At 46.0% G+C, this 14,421-nt stretch overlaps 1 protein-coding gene across 1 annotated transcript in view; it reads left to right on the top strand.

Annotated features, from left to right (window-relative positions):
• MYOD1 (myogenic differentiation 1) overlaps positions 1-14,421 on the top strand; it is a 314,317-nt gene extending 299,896 nt beyond the window's left edge. The window contains exon 4 of the mRNA XM_077281843.1: positions 14,396-14,421. The gene's annotated coding sequence lies outside the window, so the exon portion shown is untranslated. The remainder of the gene's footprint in view (positions 1-14,395) is intronic.

The following is a 14,421-nucleotide window of genomic DNA, read 5'->3' as shown; positions in this document are numbered from 1 at the left end:
GATTTTGTTATACATGCTCCTATTTCTGAACCTAAAATCCCTACACCAGAGGTGTTTTCCGGAGATAGATCTCGGTTTTTGAATTTCAAATATAATTGTAAATTATTCCTTTCTCTCAGACCTCACTCCTCAGGAGATCCTGTCCAGCAGGTTAAGATTGTAATCTCTTTGCTGCGAGGTGACCCTCAAAATTGGGCATTTTCATTGGCACCAGGGGATCCTGCGTTGCTCAATGTGGATGCGTTTTTCCTGGCTTTAGGGTTGCTTTATGAGGAACCTAATTTGGAGATTCAAGCTGAAAAAGCTTTGATAGCCCTATCTCAAGGGCAAGATGAAGCGGAGATATACTGCCAAAAATTTCGTAAATGGTCTGTGCTTACTCAGTGGAATGAGTGCGCCTTAGCGGCAAATTTCAGAGAGGGTCTTTCTGATGCCGTTAAAGATGTTATGGTCGGGTTCCCTGCGCCTACAGGTCTGAATGAGTCCATGACAATGGCAATTCAGATTGATCGGCGTTTGCGGGAGCGCAAACCCGTGCACCATTTGGCGGTATCTTCTGAAGAGACGCCAGAGAAAATGCAATGTGACAGAGTTATGTCCAGAAGCGAGCGGCAGAATTATAGGCGTAAAAATGGGTTATGCTTCTATTGTGGTGATTCTGCTCATGTTATATCGGCATGCTCTAAACGTACTAGGAAGGTTGACAAGTCCATTTCAATTGGCACTTTACAGTCCAAATTTATTTTGTCTGTAACCTTGATTTGTTCATTAACAGTTATTACCGTGGATGCCTATGTGGACTCTGGCGCCGCTCTGAGTCTTATGGACTGGTCCTTTGCCAGGCGCTGTGGGTTTGATTTAGAGCCTCTGGAAGTCCCTATACCTCTGAAGGGTATTGATTCTACACCTTTGGCTTGTAATAAACCACAGTTCTGGACGCAAGTGACTATGCGTATGACTCCAGACCATCAGGAGGTGATTCGCTTCCTTGTGTTGTACAATTTACATGATGTTTTGGTGCTTGGATTACCATGGTTACAGTCTCATAACCCAGTCCTTGACTGGAAAGCTATGTCTGTGTTAAGCTGGGGATGTCGGGGGGCTCATGGGGACACTCCTTTGGTGTCCATTTCGTCATCTATTCCATCTGAGATTCCGGCATTTTTGTCTGATTATCGTGATATTTTTGAAGAGCCTAAGATTGGTTCACTCCCTCCTCACAGGGATTGTGATTGCGCCATAGATCTGATTCCTGGCAGTAAATTTCCAAAGGGTCGTTTGTTTAACCTATCTGTACCTGAACATGCTGCTATGCGCGAGTATATTAAGGAGTCCCTGGAAAAGGGACATATTCGTCCTTCTTCATCACCTTTAGGAGCCGGTTTTTTCTTTGTCTCTAAAAAGGATGGCTCTCTGAGGCCTTGTATTGATTATCGACTCCTGAATAAAATTACAGTCAAATATCAGTATCCATTGCCTTTGCTGACTGATTTGTTTGCTCGCATAAGGGGGGCTAAGTGGTTCTCTAAGATTGATCTTCGTGGGGCGTATAATTTGGTGCGAATTAAGCAGGGGGATGAGTGGAAAACCGCATTTAATACGCCTGAGGGCCATTTTGAGTATTTGGTAATGCCTTTCGGCCTTTCTAGTGCTCCTTCGGTCTTTCAGTCCTTGATGCATGATATTTTCCGTGAATATTTGGATACATTTTTGATTGTTTACTTGGATGATATTTTGATTTTTTCTGATGACTGGGAGCCTCATGTTCAGCAGGTCAGGAGGGTTTTTCAGGTTTTGCGGGAGAATTCTTTGTGTGTAAAGGGTTCAAAGTGTGTTTTTGGGGTTCAAAAAATTTCCTTTTTGGGGTACATTTTTTCCCCTTCTTCTATTGAGATGGACCCTGTCAAGGTTTGGGCTATTTACGACTGGACGCAGCCTACTTCTCTGAAGAGTCTCCAGAAATTCTTGGGCTTTGCTAATTTTTATCGTCGATTTATAGCTGGTTTTTCTGGCGTTGCTAAACCTCTGACGGATTTGACTAAAAAGGGTGCTGATGTTGCCAATTGGTCCCCTGCTGCCGTGGAGGCCTTTCGGGAGCTTAAGCGCCGCTTTTTGTCTGCCCCTGTGTTGCGCCAGCCTGATGTTTCTCTTCCCTTTCAGGTTGAGGTCGATGCTTCCGAGATCGGAGCGGGGGCGGTTTTGTCGCAGAAAAGTTCCGACTGCTCGGTGATGAGACCTTGTGCGTTCTTTTCGCGAAAATTTTCGGCCGCCGAGCGAAACTATGATGTTGGTAATCGGGAGCTTTTGGCCATGAAGTGGGCATTTGAGGAGTGGCGTCATTGGCTTGAGGGTGCCAGACATCAGGTGGTAGTTTTGACTGATCACAAGAATTTAATTTATTTGGTGTCTGCCAGGCGCCTGAATCCTAGACAGGCACGTTGGTCGTTGTTCTTTTCCCGGTTTAATTTTGTGGTCTCGTACTTACCGGGTTCTAGGAATGTGAAGGCAGATGCTCTTTCTAGGAGTTTTGAGCCTGACTCTCCTGGGAATTCTGAACCTGCTGGTGTCCTTAAGGATGGAGTGGTTTTGTCTGCTGTCTCTCCAGATTTGCGACGTGCTTTGCAAGAATTTCAGGCGGATAGACCTGATCGTTGTCCGTCTGGTAGACTGTTTGTTCCTGACGAGTGGACCACTAGAGTCATCTCGGAAGTTCATTCTTCTACTCTGGCAGGTCATCCGGGAATTTTTGGCACCAGAGATTTGGTGGCTAGATCCTTCTGGTGGCCTTCCTTGTCTCGAGATGTGCGTGTTTTTGTGCAGTCTTGCGATGTGTGTGCTCGGGCCAAGCCTTGTTGTTCTAGGGCTAGTGGGTTGTTGTTGCCCTTGCCTATTCCGAAGAGGCCTTGGACGCACATCTCTATGGACTTTATCTCGGACCTCCCTGTTTCTCAGAAGATGTCTGTCATCTGGGTGGTGTGTGACCGTTTTTCTAAAATGGTTCATTTGGTGCCATTGCCTAAGTTGCCTTCCTCATCTGAGTTGGTCCCTCTGTTTTTTCAAAATGTGGTTCGCTTGCATGGTATTCCGGAAAACATCGTTTCTGACAGGGGTACCCAGTTCGTGTCTAGATTTTGGCGGGCAGTCTGTGCCAGGTTGGGCATTGATTTGTCTTTTTCGTCTGCATTCCATCCTCAGACCAATGGCCAGACGGAACGAACTAATCAAACTTTGGAGACTTATTTGAGGTGTTTTGTGTCTGCGGATCAGGATGATTGGGTTGCCTTTCTGCCGTTGGCGGAGTTTGCTCTTAATAATCGGGCTAGTTCTGCCACCTTGGTTTCTTCTTTCTTTTGCAATTCAGGGTTTCATCCGCGTTTTTCATCTGGTCAGGTTGAATCTTCGGATTGTCCTGGAGTGGATGTGGTAGTGGAGCGGTTGCATCAGATTTGGGGACAAGTGGTGGATAATTTGGAATTGTCCCAGGAGAGGACTCAGCAGTTTGCTAACCGCCGTCGTCGTGTTGGCCCCCACCTTCGTGTTGGGGACTTGGTGTGGTTGTCTTCCCGTTTTGTCCCTATGAGGGTTTCTTCTCCTAAATTTAAGCCTCGGTTCATCGGTCCTTATAGGATTTTGGAGATTCTTAACCCTGTTTCCTTTCGTTTGGACCTCCCGGCATCTTTCGCTATCCATAATGTGTTCCATCGGTCGTTGTTGCGGAGATATGAGGTACCGGTGGTTCCTTCTACTGAACCTCCTGCTCCTGTGCTGGTGGAGGGTGAATTGGAGTACATGGTAGAAAAGATCTTGGACTCCCGTATTTCCAGACGGAGACTTCAATATCTGGTTAAATGGAAGGGCTATGGTCAGGAAGATAATTCTTGGGTAACTGCCTCTGATGTTCATGCCTCGGATTTGGTTCGTGCCTTTCATAGGGCTCATCCAGATCGCCCTGGCGGTTCTTGTGAGGGTTCGGTGCCCCCTCCTTAAGGGGAGGGTACTGTTGTGTATCCGCTTTTTGGGCTCCCCTGGTGGTTGCTGGTGGTACTGGTGACTTGTTTGCACTTTGCTGCTTCTGTTCACCTGCTTCCATCAGCGTTTGGGAGTTTCCTATTTAGCCTTGCTCTCCAGTCATTTCCTTGCCGGTCATCATTGTAACCAGAGCCTTCGGTTGCATGTTCCTGCTACTAGTCTGCTGATCAGCTAAGTGGACCTTGTCCTTTTGTTTTGTACCTTTTGTCCAGTTTGCAGTTTTTGTAATTCTCTGTAGCTGGAAGCTCTTGCGGGCTGAAATTACCACTCCTGTGTCATGAGTTGACACAGGAGTCTTAAAGTAATTTCAGGATGGTTTTTGAAAGGGTTTTCAGTTGACCGTGAAGTCCTCTTTTGTATCCTTCTGCTATCTAGTAAGTGGACCTCTCTTTGCTAAATCTACTTTCATACTGTGTATGTCTTTTCCTCTTAATTCACCGTTATTACATGTGGGGGGCTGCTATCATCTTTTGGGGTATTTCCCTAGAGGTAAGCCAGGTCTGTTTCTTCCTCTACCAGGCGTAGTTAGTCCTCCGGCTGGCGCGTGGCATATAGGAAGCCGTAGGTATGCTCCCTGGCTACTATTAGTTGTGTGGTAGATTTAGCTCACGGTCAACTCGAGTTTCCATCACCCGAGAGCTCGTTCGTTATTTATATGTTTCTTACGTTCCCTTGCCATTGGGAACCATGACAGTTAGGGTTAGGGCTAGGGTTAGGGCTAGGGTTAGGGTTAGAGCTAGGGTTAGAATTAGGCTATGTGTACACGGTGCAGATTTGGCTGCGGATCCGCAGCGGATTGGCCACTGCGGATTCGTAGCAGTGTTCCATCAGGTTTACAGTGCCATGTAAACCTATGGAAAACCAAATCTGCTGTGCCCATGGTGCGGAAAATACCACGCAGAAATACTGTGTTGTATTTTCCGCAGCATGTCAATTCTTTGTGCGGATTCCGCAGTGTTTTACACCTCTTCCAAAATAAGAATCCGCAGGTGAAATCCACACAAAAAAACACTGGAAATCCGTGGTAAACCCGCAGGTAAAACGCAGTGGCTTTTACCTGTGGATTTTTCAAAAATGGTGCGGAAAAATCTCACACGAATCCGCAACGTGGGCATATAGCCTTAGGGTTAGGGTTGGAATTAGTTAGGGTTGGAATTAGGGCTAGGGTTGGAAGTAGGGTTAAAATTAGGCTTGTGGTTAGGGTTGTGGTTAGGGGTGTGTTGGGGTTAAAGTTGTGGTTAGGGTTGGGATTAGGGTTAGGATTAGGGTTGGGATTAGGGTTAGGGGTGTGTTGGGGTTAGTGTTGTGGTTAGGGGTGTGTTGGGGTTAGGGTTGTGATTAGGGTTATGGCTAGAGTTGGGATTAGGGTTAGGGGTGTGTTGGGGTTAGAATTGAGGGGTTTCCACTGTTTAGGCACATCAGGGGTCTCCAAACGCAACATGGCACCACCATTGATTCCAGCCAATCTTGCGTTCAAAAAGTTAAATGGTGCTCCCTCCCTTGCGAGCCCTGACGTACGCCCAAACAGTGGTTCCCCCCACATATGGGGTATCTGCGTACTCAGGACAAACTGGGCAACAACTATTGGGGTCCAATATCTCTTGTTACCCTTGTGAAAATAAAAAATTGCTTGCTAAAACATCATTTTTGAGGAAAGAAAAATGATTTTTTATTTTCACGGCTCTGCGTTGTAAACTTCTGTGAAGCACTTGGGGGTTCAAAGCGCTCACCACATATCTAGATAAGTTCCTTGGGGGGTCTGGTTTCCAAAATGGGGTCACTTATGGGGGGTTTCTACTGTTTAGGCACATCAGGGGCTCCACAAATGCAACGTGACGCCCGCAGACCATTCCATCAAAGTCTGCATTCCAAAACGTTACTACTTCCCTTCCGAGCCCTGATGTGTGCCCAAACAGTGGTTCCCCCCCACATATGGGGTATCAGCGTACTCAGGACAAACTGAGCAACAACTATTGGGGTCCAATTTCTCCTGTTACCCTTGTGAAAATAAAAAATTGCTTGCTAAAACATCATTTTTGAGGAAAGAAAAATGATTTTTTATTTTCACGGCTCTGCGTTGTAAACTTCTGTGAAGCACTTGGGGGTTCAAAGTGCTCACCACATATCTAGATAAGTTCCTTGGGGGGTCTAGTTTCCAAAATGGGGTCACTTATGGGGGGTTTCTACTGTTTAGGCACATCAGGGGCTCTGCAAATGCAACGTGACGCCCGCAGACCATTCCATCAAAGTCTGCATTCCAAAACGTTACTACTTCCCTACCGAGCCCCGACGTGTTGCCAAACAGTGGCTCCCCCCCGCATATGGGGTATCAGCGTACTCAGGACAAACTGGACAACAACGTTTGAGGTCCAATTTCTCCTGTTACTCTTGTGAAAATAAAAAATTGCAGGCTAAAAAATAATTTTTGAGGAAAGAAAAATGATTTTTTTATTTTCACGGCTCTGCGTTATAAACTTCTGTGAAGCACTTGGGGGTTTAAAGTGGTCACCGCACATCTAGATTAGTTCCATGGGAGGTCTAGTTTCCAAAATGGGAAACTCCAATGTTTAGGCACACAGGGGCTCTCCAAACGCGACATGGTGTCCGCTAACGATTGGAGCTTTATCCCATTTTGCCCATGTGGAAATGAACAAATTGAGGCTAAAAGAAATTTTTTGTGAGAAAAAAAGTACTTTTTCATTTTTACGGATCAATTTGTGAAGCACCTGGGGGTTCAAAGTGCTCACTATGCATCTAGATAAGTTCCTTGGGGGGGTCTTGTTTCCAAAATGGGGTCACATGTGGGGGAGCTCCAATGTTTAGGCACACAGGGGCTCTCCAAACGCGACATGGTGTCGGCTAACGATTGGAGCTAATTTTTCATTCAAAAGTCAAATGGCGCTCCTTCCCTTCCGAGCCTTCTTGTGTGCACAAACAGTGGTTTGTGACCACATATGAGGTATCGGTGTACTCAGGAGAAATTGCCCAACACATTTTAGGATCCATTTTATCCTGTTGCCCATGTGAAAATGAAAAAATTGAGGCTAAAATAATTTTTTTGTGAAAAAAAAAAAGTACTTTTTAATTTTTATGGATCAACCTGGGGGTTCAAAGTGCTCACTGTGCATCTAGATAAGTTCCTTGGGGGGGTCTAGTTTCCAAAATGGGGTCACTTGTGGGGGAGCTCCAATGTTTAGGCACACAGGGGCTTTCCAAACGCGACATGGTGTCCGCTAAAGATTGGAACCAATTTTTCATTGAAAAAGTCAAATGGCGCTCCTTCCCTTCCGAGCTCTGTCGTGCGCCCACAGTGGTTCCCCCCCACATATGGGGTATTAGCGTACTCAGGACAAATTGTACACTCACTTTTGGGGTCCAGTTTCTCTTTTTACCTTTGGGAAAATAAAAAAATTGTTGCTAAAAGATCATTTTTGTGACTAAAAAGTTAAATGTTCATTTTTTCCTTCCATGTTGCTTCTGCTGCTGTGAAGCACCTGAAGGGTTAATAAACTTATTGAATGTGGTTTTGAGTACCTTGAGGGTTGCAGATTTTAGAATGGTGTCACTTTTGGGTATTTTCAGCCATATAGACCCCTCAAATTGACTTCAAATGTGAGGTGGTCCCTAAAAAAAATGGTTTTGTAAATTTCGTTGTAAAAATGAGAAATCACTGGTCAAAAAAAATGACGTGGGGTCCCCTATATTTTATAGCCAGAAAGGCTACGCAGACAGCTGCGGGCTGATATTCATAGCCTAGAGAGGGGCCATGGATATTGCCCCCCCCCCCGGTTACAAATACCAGTCCGCAGCCGCCCCGGAAATGGCGCATCTGTAAGATGTGCCAATTCTGGCACTTAGCCCCTCTCTTCCCACTCCCGTGTAGCGGTGGGATATGGGGTAATAAGGGGTTAATGTCACCTTGCTATTGTAAGGTGACATTAAGCCGGGTTAATAACAGAGAGGAGTCAATAAGACGCCTATCCGTTATTAATCCAATAGTAAGAAAGGGTTAATAAAACACGCACACATTAGGAAAAAGTATTTTAATATTCTTCATTTCACCATACTTACCATACTTCAGCGCCTGCAAAAAACTGTAAAATAATAAACCGTATACTACCTGTCCGCCGTAGTCCAATTAATAACGAGTGTCCCACGACGGTCTCCCCTATAGAACAGTGACATCAGGTGATGTCACTGCTCTGTAGGACCCTCAGTGACACACTGACAGGAGACAATGGCTCCTGCAGTGCATCACTGAGGTTACCTGAGTTCAAAGTCTCACTTTATGGCAATTGCTGCCTGGGAAAATTTCTCATACAGCAATGTGTTATGATCCTTAGTGGCTGAGGATCACAGAATGAACTAGCTAAGTTACTGAACATAGAACGAGCTCTAGGGAGGTGGTAACTGGACTGACAGCAAATCTGATCCTAACCAAACACACTGAAGGTAGCCGGTGAACGTGCCTAAATTCCTGGACGTCTCAACGCAGCCTGAGAAACTTGCTACCCCTATAGAGAAAGTAAGACCTCACTTGCCTCAGAGAAATGACCCCAAAGATATAGGAAGCCCCCAACAAATAATAACGGTGAGGTAAGGGGAAAATACAAAACGTAGAAATGAAAACAGATTCAGCAAATGAGGCCCACTAATACTAGATAGCAGAAGACAGGCAGGAAACTGTGCGGTCAGTAAAAAACCCTATACAAAATATCCACGCTGAGAATTCAAGAACCCCCACACCAACTAACGGTGTGAGGGGAGAAACTCAGCCCCCTAGAGCTACCAGCAAGCAAGGAAATCACATATTAGCAAGCTGGACAAGGACAAATAAATAACCAAGGAACATATTGAACACTGATGATCAAAAAATGAACAAACAGAAAACTTAGCTTCTCTTGGAGAGACTGGTAACAAAGGTAGGCAGGAGAGATCAAAATAGCACTGAATACATTGACAGCAGGCAACAACTGATAGTCCAGGTGAGCTAAATAGGAAACCAGCTAACATAACGAGACAGCGGATCCAGCCTCAGACCTGCAGAATGACACAAAGAGCCACCAGAGGGAGCCCAAAGACAGCACTCACACAGTACCACTTGTGACCACAAGAGGGAGCCCAAAAACAGAGTTCACAACAGTACCCCCCCCTTGAGGAGGGGTCACCGAACCCTCATCAAAACCCCCAGGGCGATCAGGATGAGCAACACGGAAGGCATGAACCAAATCGGCCGCATGAACATCAGAGGCGACAACCCAGGAATTATCCTCCTGACCATAGCCCTTCCACTTAACCAAATATTGAAGCCTCCGTCTAGAAATACGAGAATCCAAGATCTTCTCCACCACGTACTCCAATTCGCCCTCAACCAGCACCGGGGCAGGGGGCTCAACAGAAGGAACCACAGGCACCACATACCTCCGCAAGAAAGACCTATGGAACACGTTATGAATGGCAAACGACGATGGGAGGTCCAGACAAAATGACACCGGGTTAAGGATTTCCAAAATCTTATAAGGACCGATGAAGTGAGGCTTGAATTTAGGAGAGGAGACCTTCATAGGAACATACCGAGAAGACAGCCATACCAAATCCCCAACATGAAGTCGGGGACCCATACCGCGACGGCGGTTGGCAAAGCGCTGAGCCTTCTCCTGTGACAACTTCAAATTGTCCACCACATGGTTCCAAATCTGCTGCAACCTATCCACCACAGAATCCACCCCAGGACAGTCAGAAGGCTCAACCTGACCCGAGGAAAAACGAGGATGAAAACCAGAATTGCAGAAAAAAGGCGAAACCAAAGTAGCAGAACTAGCCCGATTATTAAGGGCAAACTCGGCCAATGGCAAAAAAGTCACCCAATCATCCTGATCAGCAGAAACAAAACATCTTAAATAAGTTTCCAAGGTCTGATTAGTTCGCTCGGTTTGGCCATTCGTCTGAGGATGGAAGGCCGACGAAAAAGACAAATCAATGCCCATTTTAGCACAAAAGATCCGCCAAAATCTGGACACGAACTGGGATCCTCTGTCAGACACAATATTTTCAGGGATGCCGTGCAAGCGGACCACATTCTGAAAAAATAGAGGAACCAAATCGGAGGAGGAAGGCAACTTAGGCAAGGGCACCAAATGGACCATTTTGGAAAAACGATCACACACCACCCAGATGACAGACATTCTCTGAGAGACTGGAAGATCCGAAATAAAATCCATGGAAATGTGCGTCCAAGGCCTCTTCGGGACAGGCAAAGGCAAACCGCTGGCATGAGAACAGCAAGGCTTAGCTTGAGCACAAATCCCACAGGACTGCACAAAGGAACGCACATCCCGCAACAAGGAAGGCCACCAGAAGGACCTAGCCACCAAATCTCTGGTACCAAAAATCCCAGGATGGCCTGCCAACACCGAAGAATGAACCTCGGAAATAACTTTGCTGGTCCATCTATCTGGGACAAACAGTCTCTCTGGTGGGCAACGGTCAGGTCTATCCGCCTGAAATTTCTGCAGCACTCGTCGCAAATCTGGGGAAATGGCAGACAAAATCACTCCCTCTCTGAGGATACCAGCCGGCTCTGAAACTCCCGGAGAGTCAGGCACAAAACTCCTAGAAAGCGCATCAGCCTTCACGTTCTTCGAACCAGGCAGGTACGAGACCACGAAATCGAAACGGGAGAAAAACAACGACCAACGAGCCTGTCTAGGATTCAGCCGCTTGGCAGACTCGAGATAAATCAGATTTTTGTGATCAGTCAAGACCACCACACGATGCTTAGCTCCCTCGAGCCAATGTCGCCACTCCTCAAATGCCCTTTTCATAGCCAACAACTCCCGATTACCAACATCATAATTCCGCTCGGCAGGCGAAAACTTTCTCGAAAAGAAAGCACAAGGCTTCATCACAGAGCAATCAGAGCTTCTCTGCGACAAAACAGCCCCTGCTCCAATCTCAGAAGCATCAACCTCGACCTGAAAAGGAAGAGAGACATCAGGCTGACACAAAACTGGAGCCGAAGAAAACCGGCGCTTCAGCTCCCGAAAGGCCTCCACGGCCGCAGGAGACCAATTAGTCACATCAGAACCCTTCTTGGTCAAATCCGTCAAGGGTTTAACCACGCCAGAAAAATTAGCAATGAAGCGACGGTAAAAATTAGCAAAACCCAAGAACTTCTGAAGACTCTTAACAGATGTAGGCTGAGTCCAGTCATGAATAGCCTGAACCTTGACTGGGTCCATCTCAATAGTAGAAGGAGAAAAAATAAAACCCAAAAAGGAAACCTTCTGTACTCCGAAGAGACATTTTGAGCCCTTCACAAATAAGGCATTAGCACGTAGGACCTGAAATACCATCCTGACCTGCTTCACATGGGACTCCCAGTCCTCAGAAAAGACCAAAATGTCATCCAGATACACAATCATAAATGTATCCAGATATTCTCGGAAGATGTCATGCATGAAGGACTGGAACACAGAAGGAGCATTAGAGAGTCCAAAAGGCATCACCAAGTACTCAAAATGGCCTTCGGGCGTATTAAATGCTGTTTTCCATTCATCCCCCTGCTTAATACGCACAAGGTTATACGCATCACGAAGATCTATCTTGGTGAACCAACTGGACCCCTTAATCCGAGCAAACAGATCAGATAATAATGGCAAAGGATATTGAAATTTCACCGTGATTTTATTTAGAAGACGATAATCAATACAAGGTCTCAGAGAACCATCCTTCTTGGCCACAAAAAAGAATCCTGCACCAAGAGGGGAGGAGGACGGGCGAATATGTCCCTTCTCTAAAGACTCCTTTATATAGCTCCGCACGCGGCATGTTCTGGTACAGACAAATTAAAAAGTCGTCCCTTAGGGAACTTACTACCAGGAATCAAATTTATAGCACAATCACAATCCCTATGAGGAGGTAGGGCACCGGATCTGGGCTCATCAAATACATCCTGGTAGTCCGACAAAAACTCAGGGACCTCAGAAGGAGTGGAAGAGGCAATTGACACCAAAGGAGCATCGCCATGAATCCCCTGGCAACCCCAACTTGAAACAGACATAGCTTTCCAATCCAGCACTGGATTATGAGCCTGCAGCCATGGCAGACCCAAAACGACAACATCATGCAAATTATGCAGCACAAGAAAGCGAATCACCTCCTGATGTACAGGAGTCATGCACATGGTCACTTGAGTCCAATACTGAGGCTTATTCTCAGCCAATGGTGTAGCATCAATTCCCCTCAGTGGAATAGGGAATTCTAAAGGCTCCAGGACAAAACCACAGCGCCTGGCAAACGACAAATCCATCAGGTTCAGGGCAGCACCTGAATCCACAAAAGCCATAACCGAGTAAGATGACAGAGAACAAATTAAAGTAACAGACAAAATTAATTTAGGCTGTATAGTACCAACGGTGACAGTTTTAGCGATTTTTTTAAGCGCTTAGAGCATGCTGAGATAACATGAGTTGAATCACCACAGTAAAAGCACAACCCATTTTGACGTCTATGATTTTGCCGCTCAACTCTGGTCAGAATTTGGTCACATTGCATAGACTCAGGTCTCTGTTCAGAAAACACCGCCAGATGGTGCGCAGATTTGCGCTCCCGCAAACGCCGATCAATCTGAATGGCCAAAGCCATTGAGTCATTCAGACTTGCAGGCGTGGGGAACCCCACCATAACATTTTTAATGGCTTCAGAAAGACCTTCTCTGAAATTTGCAGCCAGGGCACACTCATTCCATTGAGTAAGCACCGACCATTTCCGAAATTTTTGACAATACACCTCGGCTTCATCCTGGCCCTGAGAGAGAGCCAGCAAGGCCTTTTCTGCCTGGTTCTCAAGATTACGTTCCTCATAAAGCAATCCAAGCGCCAGAAAAAACGCATCCACATTCAGCAATGCAGGATCTCCTGGCGCCAGGGAGAAAGCCCAATCTTGAGGGTCGCCACGTAACAGGGAGATAACAATTCTAACTTGCTGAGCGGAATCACCAGAGGAACGAGGTCTCAAAGAAAGAAATAATTTACAATTATTCTTAAAATTCAGAAACCTTGATCGATCTCCAGAAAACAACTCAGGAATAGGTACTTTTGGCTCAGACATAGGACTGTGAACAACAAAATCCTGAATGCTTTGCACCCTTGCAGCAAGATGATCCACACTAGAAGTCAGACTCTGAATATCCATGTCTGCAGCTGAACTCAAAGCCACCCAGAGATTAAGGGGATGAGAGAAGCTGGACAGACTGCAGCAAAGGGAGAGGAAAAAAAAAAAAAATTGTACTCAGGGCTTCTCTTATCCCACTTCTGCGATGCATTAAACACTTTTTGGCCTGCTGTACTGTTATGATCCTTAGTGGCTGAGGATCACAGAATGAACTAGCTAAGTTACTGAACATAGAACGAGCTCTAGGGAGGTGGTAACTGGACTGACCGCAAATCTGATCCTAACCAAACACACTGAAGGTAGCCGGTGAACGTGCCTAAATTCCTGGACGTCTCAACGCAGCCTGAGAAACTTGCTACCCCTATAGAGAAAGTAAGACCTCACTTGCCTCAGAGAAATGACCCCAAAGATATAGGAAGCCCCCAACAAATAATAACGGTGAGGTAAGGGGAAAATACAAAACGTAGAAATGAAAACAGATTCAGCAAATGAGGCCCACTAATACTAGATAGCAGAAGACAGGCAGGAAACTGTGCGGTCAGTAAAAAACCCTATACAAAATATCCACGCTGAGAATTCAAGAACCCCCACACCAACTAACAGTGTGAGGGGAGAAACTCAGCCCCCTAGAGCTACCATCAAGCAAGGAAATCACATATTAGCAAGCTGGACAAGGACAAATAAATAACCAAGGAACATATTGAACACCAATGATCAAAAAATGAACAAACAGAAAACTTAGCTTCTCTTGGAGAGACTGGTAACAAAGGTAGGCAGGAGAGATCAAAATAGCACTGAATACATTGACAGCAGGCAACAACTGATAGTCCAGGTGAGCTAAATAGGAAACCAGCTAACATAACGAGACAGCTGATCCAGCCTCAGACCTGCAGAATGACACAAAGAGCCACCAGAGGGAGCCCAAAGACAGCACTCACACAGTACCACTTGTGACCACAAGAGGGAGCCCAAAAAGAGAGTTCACAACAGCAATGCCATAAAGTGAGACTAGGGACTTTTTTTTACAGCGGCGGAGGAATACCTTCCTCCGGTCATTGTGTTCCTGGGGCCCCTGGAGAGCGGTTGCAACCGCTGTTGCTGCCGTTCTCCACGGGAGATCATCGTGGGACACTCGTGGATTTCTGCGGACAGGGAGTATATTGGTTGTTTGTTTTTTTCATATTTTTTACAGATGACACTGGCTTCGGGGATCAAAAT

Source organism: Ranitomeya variabilis, chromosome 2, assembly GCF_051348905.1.
Source record: "Ranitomeya variabilis isolate aRanVar5 chromosome 2, aRanVar5.hap1, whole genome shotgun sequence".
Taxonomy (NCBI): domain Eukaryota; kingdom Metazoa; phylum Chordata; class Amphibia; order Anura; family Dendrobatidae; genus Ranitomeya; species Ranitomeya variabilis.
This window is presented reverse-complemented; position numbering and strand designations above follow the sequence as displayed.